At 34.5% G+C, this 8,747-nt stretch overlaps 1 non-coding gene across 1 annotated transcript; it reads right to left on the bottom strand.

Annotated features, from left to right (window-relative positions):
• Positions 1-7,734: 7,734 nt before the first annotated feature.
• On the bottom strand, positions 7,735-7,924 carry LOC142838526 (U2 spliceosomal RNA). The gene has a single exon (XR_012908580.1). It is a non-coding gene; the product is annotated as a U2 spliceosomal RNA (small nuclear RNA).
• Between the last annotated feature and the right edge of the window lie 823 nt (positions 7,925-8,747).

The following is an 8,747-nucleotide window of genomic DNA, read 5'->3' as shown; positions in this document are numbered from 1 at the left end:
GTATTATTCTATGTTTAGAGTGAAATACCCTGTAAATATCTCTTATGTCTGTTTGGTTTACAGCATCTGTTATGTTCAACATTTCTCTGTTCATTTTTTGTCTGAGTAATCTGCCCAAATGTGCAAGATAGGTATTGAAGTTTCCCATTACCAATGTGAGAGAATCAATATAAGATGTAATATGTAATAGCATTTCTTTTACAAACTTGGATTCCCTTGTTTTGGGCATAAATATTAAGAACTGAAATGTCATATTGTTTGATTTCTCATTTTATTAAGGTATGTACTTACCTTTCCTATTGATTGAATTTGATTTGATGTCTATGTTGTTAGATATTAAAATGGGTATATCAGCTTGATGTTCAGTCAATTTACTTATAATATTTCTTCATACTCTTTACCATGAGGTAATGTCTATCCTTGATGGTGAGATATATTTCTTGTACTAGCAATGGAATGGATTCTATTTTTACATTCATTTTGTTAGTCTGTTCTTTTTATTGGGAAATTGAGACCATTGATATTGAGAGGTATCAATGACCTATCATTGTTTTTTCCCATTATTTTGGTGATGATGGTAGTGGTGATTGTGTGTGTGTATTTCCCTATTATTTTGGATTTTCCAGTCAGTATGAAGTTGTTTATTCCATGTGCTTTTGTGGATGTAGTTAACCTCCTTATTTTGAAATTTTCTTTCTAGCACTTTATTCAAGACTGAGTTTAGAGGTAGGTATGGTTTAAATTTGACTTGATTGTGGAATATCTTTTAATACCCTTCTATTGTGATTTTATGGGTATAGTAGTTTGGACTGTCATTTCTGGTGTATTGAAGTCTGAAACTTATCTCCCCAAACCCATCTGGCTTTTAGGTTCTCCATTGAGATGTCTGGTTGCATTTTTATTTGGTCTACAATTATTTGTTATTTGGTCTTCTTCCCTTACAGCTTTTAATATTTTTACTGTTTGATTCTTAGGTGACCAGGAGTTTCTTTTCTGGTTAAATCTATTTGGTGTTCTGTATACTTCTTTTACCTTTGTAGGAATTGCTTTCTTCATGTTAGAAAATATTCCTTCATGATTGTTATTGAAAACAATTTGAAGCCCTCTAGCCTGACCTCTTCTCCTTCCTCTATCCCTAATATTCTTAGGTTCATTATGTCCTAGATTTCTTGTTTGCTTTGTTTTAGGAAATTTTTAGATATAATGTTTTTAGACTGATGTATACATTTCTTCTATCATATATACAATGTCTGAGATTCTCCCATCTCTTCTGCTTTGTTTTTAGAGACGGCCTCTGTAGCTCCTGTTTTCATTTTTTTCCCCAAATTTTTATTTCCAGAATTCCTTCAGTTTGGATTTTTATTGATTTTATTTACATTTTATTGTCTTGAGCAGTTTTATTCATTTCCCTATAGACCTTGTTGGTGTTTTCTTGCATTTTTTAAAGGATTAATTAATTTCCTCTATCATCTTCATTCAGGTGTTTTTAAAGTCTTTTTCTTGATCTTCAGCTATGTTGGCACATTTGGGGCATGCTGTGGTAGAATACCTAGCTTTAGTAGAGTCATACTGCTCTGGCTGTTATTTCCTGTCTTTGCACCACGATTTATGTTTCTGAAATGGGTTGATTACAGCCTATGTGCTGATTTCTGTATTTGTGAGTTTTGTTCTTTGGTTTCTGTTTTCTCTCTGGGATTTTTTTTTTTTTTGGAGAGGGTAATGCCTGTGTGTTGCTTGGTAGGTAAATATTGTTGGAATTGAAAATTTTGGCTGCTTGGTATTCGATATTCCAGGTAAATTATATTCCCGGGTATTGGGAGCTGACACTTAGGAACAGGGATAACTTGGGATCTGAGGGGAATCGCAGAAAGAAGCAGAGAAGAGTGTTCAACAAGGATATGATTTTTTTTTGTCTCCTTCGAATGGAGGAGCACAGTGAAGAGAGATAAACACAGTGTTTGCTTTAGCACTTGGTATACATCTAGTGCGTTGGAGCTAGAGAAAGAAACGGTGAAGATCTAAAGATTGCCCACCCTGCTTTCACAGCAGAAATACTCTGTGTGTTAGTAGTGAGTCCAAGTTGAGGGCTAGGATAAAGCAACAAAGGAGAAAGGGAGGCTAACAGCAAAAGGTCAGTGGGATTCATAAGAAATGCTGACCGAGAGGAAAGGAAGACTACAGCATGTATTCTCTTGCAGAGAGTGGCAGGGAACAGAGAGTAAAGAGAGGAACTACAGGCAGCTGGAGGCTGGGATACAGACACAAGTGGTGGGGGGAGGTTAGAAGGGGAAGATCTGTGGGATTCACAGGAGATAGAGGCGAGGGGCTCGGAAGGCTTGCCTCAAGTGTTTTGATCCAAAGCTGGGTATGAGACTGTTACAATTTATGATTTTTCAAAGTTAAACTATAAAAAATAAATAGGTTAATAAGTAATTTTTGAAAGATGTTTTTGGAGAAGAAAAATTGTAGCACTTAATTTGAAATCAAGATAAAAACTATATATTATATTAAGGATGATAATTTTAGAAATACAAAGACAAGAGTGTAAAGTAATATTTCTATACTCCAAGGCAAAATGAAGGTTAATTTATTGATTGAAAATAAGTATCTGTTTAAATGTATTTTTATGTATGGATGGTATATAGAATGTGCCGGATAGAGAATATAGTTTTGATCACCTAGTAGAATTCCTGAAATAATCATTTGAGAAAAAGTGAAAGACAAACCTAGGGAAATATATTGAAAATGCAAGGCATTTTCTTGAGAATCTGTTTTTATTTACTGCATTTTTTAAGGAAACCAGTGGTCATACTGTAATTTTGTTCTTTTATTTATTATTAGTTCTATGAGAATTTCATGTAATGCATTTGATATTATTTACCCCATTTCACATTTCCATCCAGTTCCTTCCCAGCCAATTTTGTGTCTTTTTCTTCTTTGTTCTCTTCCTCTTCCTTATCCTCCTCCTTTTTCTTCTATAAAGTTACCAAGTCCAATTTGTGCTAATCCATATACTATTGGGTTTGTAGTTATATACTCAATGAATAATCAAACAACAAGGAGCCACACTCTTAAAGAAAAGCCTGATTCTCCCTCTCTCAGAAGTTACCATTTGCCAGTAGTGGGACTTTTTACATACCTCCCCTCCAGTGTTCCGATATTGTCTGTCTTGAATTTGCACAGATCTTATATATGCTGCCTCAGTCAAGGAAATGTTCTGAAGTATATTTGTTAGAAGACAATTTGGTATTTCTATTGGGTTCAAGCCAATACAAAGTCTTTATTAACATGCCAGCAACTACACTGAGTGTTTAGGATCTTATACAATGCCAAATCTTTCTCAGAGTGGGATTTTAAGCACACACACACACACAAAAAAAAAATATCCTAGGTAGATATATCTCAGTTTACAAACATAAATAGTTATCCAGAAGTGGAACTACAAAAACCAAAAAGCAAGGTTAGTACATTAGGGACTTGTAGAAATATGTAGAAATACTTTGATATCTTAGGTCTCTGATTTTATTTTGGCTGGAGTTGCCATCTATGAGCTGTATTCCAAAGCCTGAATGTTACTTCCATCATGGCATTAGTTGTGCTAAGGTATGGGAGTCCTATAAATTAGGTACTCTTTCACCATCTAATCCTAGAAACTTTTGCTAGCAGTCAAATATTTTCTCTTCTATCTGCCCTTTAACCAGGGCAGTGTTAAAGGACATTAGGGTATTATGTTCTCTGTTGTAATAAGAGCAGCAGGGCTGCATCCCCAGCACCTGGCCGCCCACATGGCTAGCTCTAGCTTATGCCCCGAAATAATTATACAGAAACTGTATTCTTTTAAACATTGCCTGGCCCATTAATTTTAGTTTCTTGTTGGCTAGCTCTTACATATCATCTAACCCATTTTTAATAATCTGTGTAGCTCCACGAGCTGGCTTACCAGGAAAGATTTTAACCTGTGTCTGTCTGGAGTGGGAGAATCATGGCGACTCCTTCACTCAGCTTCTTTCTCCCAGCATTCTGTTCTGTTTTCTCCGCCTACCTAAGGGTTGGCCTATCAACTGGGTCTAGGCAGTTTCTTTATTAATAAGAAATCACTCCCACATCAGTTCTCCTTTTTCAGTGCTGAACCTAAGTCAATCTTGATCATTAATTTCCTGATCAGAGCATTAATAAGTGACCTAATTAGAATTGGAACATGTTGCTCAAGAACTTCTGCATAGATGGGCCTTTCCAAATTCAGAATAGGCAGTGTCAATAGAGGAAAATCTTCTGCTAAATGCTACTTGTTTTGCCTGCATTTAAAAGTCTATGAGTTTAAACCTCTAGTTCAAGAGAAAGACAGGAAACTGTCTACTTGTAGAAACTTTTGTCTTTCAACAGAATAGGGAGAAAAGGAATGAAATTAAAAGCTCCCACAGATTCCAAAGGGCTGTCTGAGTGTAAAAGAGCTGCAGCGTCTGAATGTGTTTTATATATTGGAGCATTTTAAGATCTTGGGAGTATTACAAGTAAATGATTTAACTGCTTTCAGCTGTCCTGTAAGTTGTTCATAATCACTGATTCTGCTTTTCAGATGAGCATAATAAAGTGCTCAATATAGCTCTTTCAACGGCGGCAGCAGTGCTGACTCCTCACTATGAGACACTCACTCACAGGATATCTTCACATCCAAGCAAAGCAAAAATAAAAAAAGGAAAGAAAGCCCATATAGCAGCAGTCTGGCATGTCGTGAGCTTCCTATTTTTTTTTTTTTAGTTTTGTTTTTTGTTTTTGTTTTTTAGTTAGGCAAAGGTGCTGAGGCTTTAAAAACTTCGTTATGTCTAATCAAACTTTGGTGTCTATGATAGCTCACCTCAGTAATTTGGAAAAAATGATTTTTTTCAGCATATTTTCTCTAAGTCTGGTATACAGATTGATAGTTCATGTTAGAATGCTGAATCAACTAAAAATTTTAGGTATACTTTCCCGTGACATTCACCAGTAAATTAAGATGACATTACTTGTTAGTAAAATCAACTGGGTCTTTGTTTCACTTGAATAATCAACTCTATTTAAGAAAAATGGGGATGTTAACAAGCTCCTGTAAAGACAGAAAAACTTGGTCAAGTATTTAGTTGATATCCATGGCCAATTTTTATCCACTTTGTCTTAGATTTTAATTCCTCAGTTTTTGCTTTCAACAAATATCTCCTTATGAATATAAACACATCTATTTTAAATTATAAAAATTGAGAAAACAAATGATATATGACAAAGCACTTTGAATTGAAGCCTTTATAGAATCAAATTTTCTTAGAATTAGTAACACAAAACTGATGTTGGTCATATGGGACTGCAATCATAGGAATCTGAAGCAGGAGATTTGCCTATCTGTTTTGTGCAGTAAGTTCCAGGATAGTCAGGGATACCCAAGGAGAGCCTGTCTCAAATATCCATAACAAAACAAAAGCACTCTGCAAGGTTAGTTCCTTCTTGATCCTCACTTCAAGAAGGATCATGAGGAATGAGAAGAGCTAGCATGAACATGAAATGTATTGTCCTTGCCCTTACTTATACACAAAGGAGAGTAGTGAGCTGTTACCAGCCAATATCACTGCAGACAAAACTTTATCCAAACTAAACAAAAGGCAGAGAGAAAATAGCCAAATTCACAAAATTAGAAATGAAAAGGGAGACATAACAACAGATACAGAGGAAATCCAGACAATCATTAGATTGTATTTTGAAAACCTGTACTCCACAAAATTGGAAAACTTAATGGAGCTCACAAAATTAGAAAACTTAATGGAGCTCACTCTTTTAGCTGAACTGACATCCTAGAAACTATCTTTGGTCCCATACCTCTCCCATTTGGGTTACTGACTGCTGCAGCATATATCATCTTACATAGTGCTGGGAATTCAATTGCAGTTTCTCTGAGCTCTACCCCAGCCTACTAAATTTTCACAATGTCCAAATTTTGAAACTGGATAATAGGATATATAATTTTCATATAAGCCATTTACTTTTTGTAAATTAATGTATTTCACCGTTTTTATTTTGATGTTGTTACTGAAATTATTACTTCTTTAACTGATGAAGACTTTAGAATTCTTTTGACTTTATGTTAGAATAGGAGGTTTGACATTTACACTTTTCTTTCATGTCTTTTATTGAAGTTTTGACAAGCACAATTATTGGAAAATACGAGCAACTGTTCTTGAGTAGTAGTAAAGTAAGAAAGCATTTGAATTTCCTAGATAGATCTATGGTGCAATGAAGTCTAAATAAAACCCAGAGTCAGATATCAGAGAGTGCAAGCAGAGAATTCAGAGAAGCAGAGCAACCAGTCACTATAGAGACCTCCTTTTTTCTCTACTGAATCCTCAAACTAAATCTCCACTTCTCTAGTGCAATTATTAAAGGTGTGGAATTCTAACTTCTGGGGATCAGCTTTATGTGAGCTCTGTTTCTCTTTTAGACAGATTCAATCTCAGGTAGCCCAGGGTGGTCTTGAACTAACAGAGATCCCTCTGCCTCTGTCTACCAAGTCCCGGGATTAAAAGTTTGTGCTACCACTCCCTGGACTTTACTGGCGTAGCTCCACACTCTGATCTTCATGTAAGCTTTATTTGTTAAAACACCAACAAAATAACTTTACAGTCCCATGTGTCAAAATTATAGATTTAGAAATTTGTTCTACTCACAAAGCACATTCCATAAAAATGCTCATTGTTTTCTTAAAGTATGCCAGTTTACATATTTTGATGTTTAATGTGTTTGAAAGGATGAATCACTGTTCAAAACATAGACAATAAACATTTATAATGTGCCAAATACCTCAACAATAGTGAGGACAGGATGATGGATCCTGTTTTGTTTTCTATGTTATTATCCACCTTTCATTTTGACTCTATATCTAATATTCTGTTTCTTGTGATAATATTTTCTGCTCTTGCTTTTGACTTAATCACATTTACTTCAAACAAGTACTAATATTACCTTGATTGCTAATTTTTGAAAGATTTCCTTCCGTTATTTTTAATTACATGTGTGTTAGAGAAAGTGTATGAAACAAGTAACATTGCTAAATTGATTGTTAATGTTTTAAAGATTTCTTTTTGTTATTTTTAATTACGTGTTTCTTAGAGAGTGTGTATGAACATATACATGTAGTTAACCTTGCAGGTGAGGTCCAGCAGCTTCCCCAACCGTAGGAGATAGAAGCGTATGTGTGGTGTATGCAAGGAGTCTGTGGCCATGTACATATCTAGTCCAGACAGAATATCAGGTATCTACTATTGTTATGAGAATTATTAGCCTCAAAAAAGAGTGTGTATACAAACTGAATAGGTTTAATTTATAAATTTAGGAATGTATATATATATGAATGTATATATGCAAACATATATATTACATATACATATATATATTTGTCATGAATTTGAAAGAGACCAAAGAGAAATGTATAAGAGTTTAGAAGGAGTAAATCAAAGTGGGAATTATGTGATTATATTATAATCTCAAAAAATACAAGAAAGAACTTTAAAAATTAATACATTATAGGTGGAATTTTTAAAGCTAATACATAATGTTTGGTAAAATGGAATTACATTCTTAATGGAATCAATAAATCTGCCAAGGAGAAAACAGCAAAGCACGCCTGAAAGGGACCCTTAATTAAGAACTCTCTTACTTTGGCTAAACAGTTTTAAACACTTACTGTCAGGTTCATCTGGTCTCATTCCCCCACAGGGTTGCACAGCTCTTGGAATAACTGCAAAACTGGGTCTATGACCTGAGTGGACATAGTAACCTCTTATCAATTTCCTACATCAAAAACTCCGATTGATATATTATCCTCGTATAGAGAACAGAGCTTATATTAAACAAGTAAGTTCAAATGCTACACTTGTTCTTATCAGAAATGCCAAGATGAAAGAATAATACCAAATTTGAAAAAAAGTATTATACAATAGGTAAGAGACTATCCTTTAAAAATCAGATTTCTTGAAATCGCCACTGGGGAGCATGCATTAACTAGTAAGGAACATCTACATTCAAGCAGGTAAACTAAAATATTTTGGTATATATTCTAGGTTGTCTGCATTCTTGTTTATCTCTTGATAGCAAATGTTTCCATTTAATAATACATTTAAGGAGCTGTACATCTTTCTCAGTCTGCAGCCTCCTTTCATCCTTCCATCTTTTTTTTCTCACCCCTTACTTCCTTTCTGTCTTTCTCCTTCCCTCAGTTCTTTCCATAATCCCTTTCTCCCTTCCTTATATGCTTGCTCTTTTCATTTCTTATTTTTGCAATCTATCTACAAAGGATTTTTCTGTTTTCATCTTTAAGTTTCAGTCTTAGTCTAAAACAAACTCTTTTTAAAGATTTCTTCTGACAGCAGTAAAGAGATGCTGTACTTCATTTCCCTTGATTTTAAACCAATGTAATGCACATAACAGATCAAACACCAAGAACCACCTTTTAAAAATAACTCACAATTCAAATATTTGCATGTCACAGGGATGTCTTTTCTATTTATGTCCAAAAATTAGATACATAAATACATAAATTTGATTTCATTTTATTTTTGTTAAAAGTCAGAATCGTGAAATGTATCAACCAGGAAAGGTATGGGCATGCACTCTGAGCTTTTGACTTTTCTTTTTATAGTTCTTCCAGGGACTCCCTTGTGACCTTCAACAAATGGAGCTCAGTTGAGCTGACTGTAAAAAGAGGATAGACATAGTGACCTGTCTTG

The sequence above is a fragment of the Microtus pennsylvanicus genome, chromosome 19, assembly GCF_037038515.1.
Source record: "Microtus pennsylvanicus isolate mMicPen1 chromosome 19, mMicPen1.hap1, whole genome shotgun sequence".
In the NCBI taxonomy this organism is placed as follows: Eukaryota; Metazoa; Chordata; class Mammalia; order Rodentia; family Cricetidae; genus Microtus; species Microtus pennsylvanicus.
This window is presented reverse-complemented; position numbering and strand designations above follow the sequence as displayed.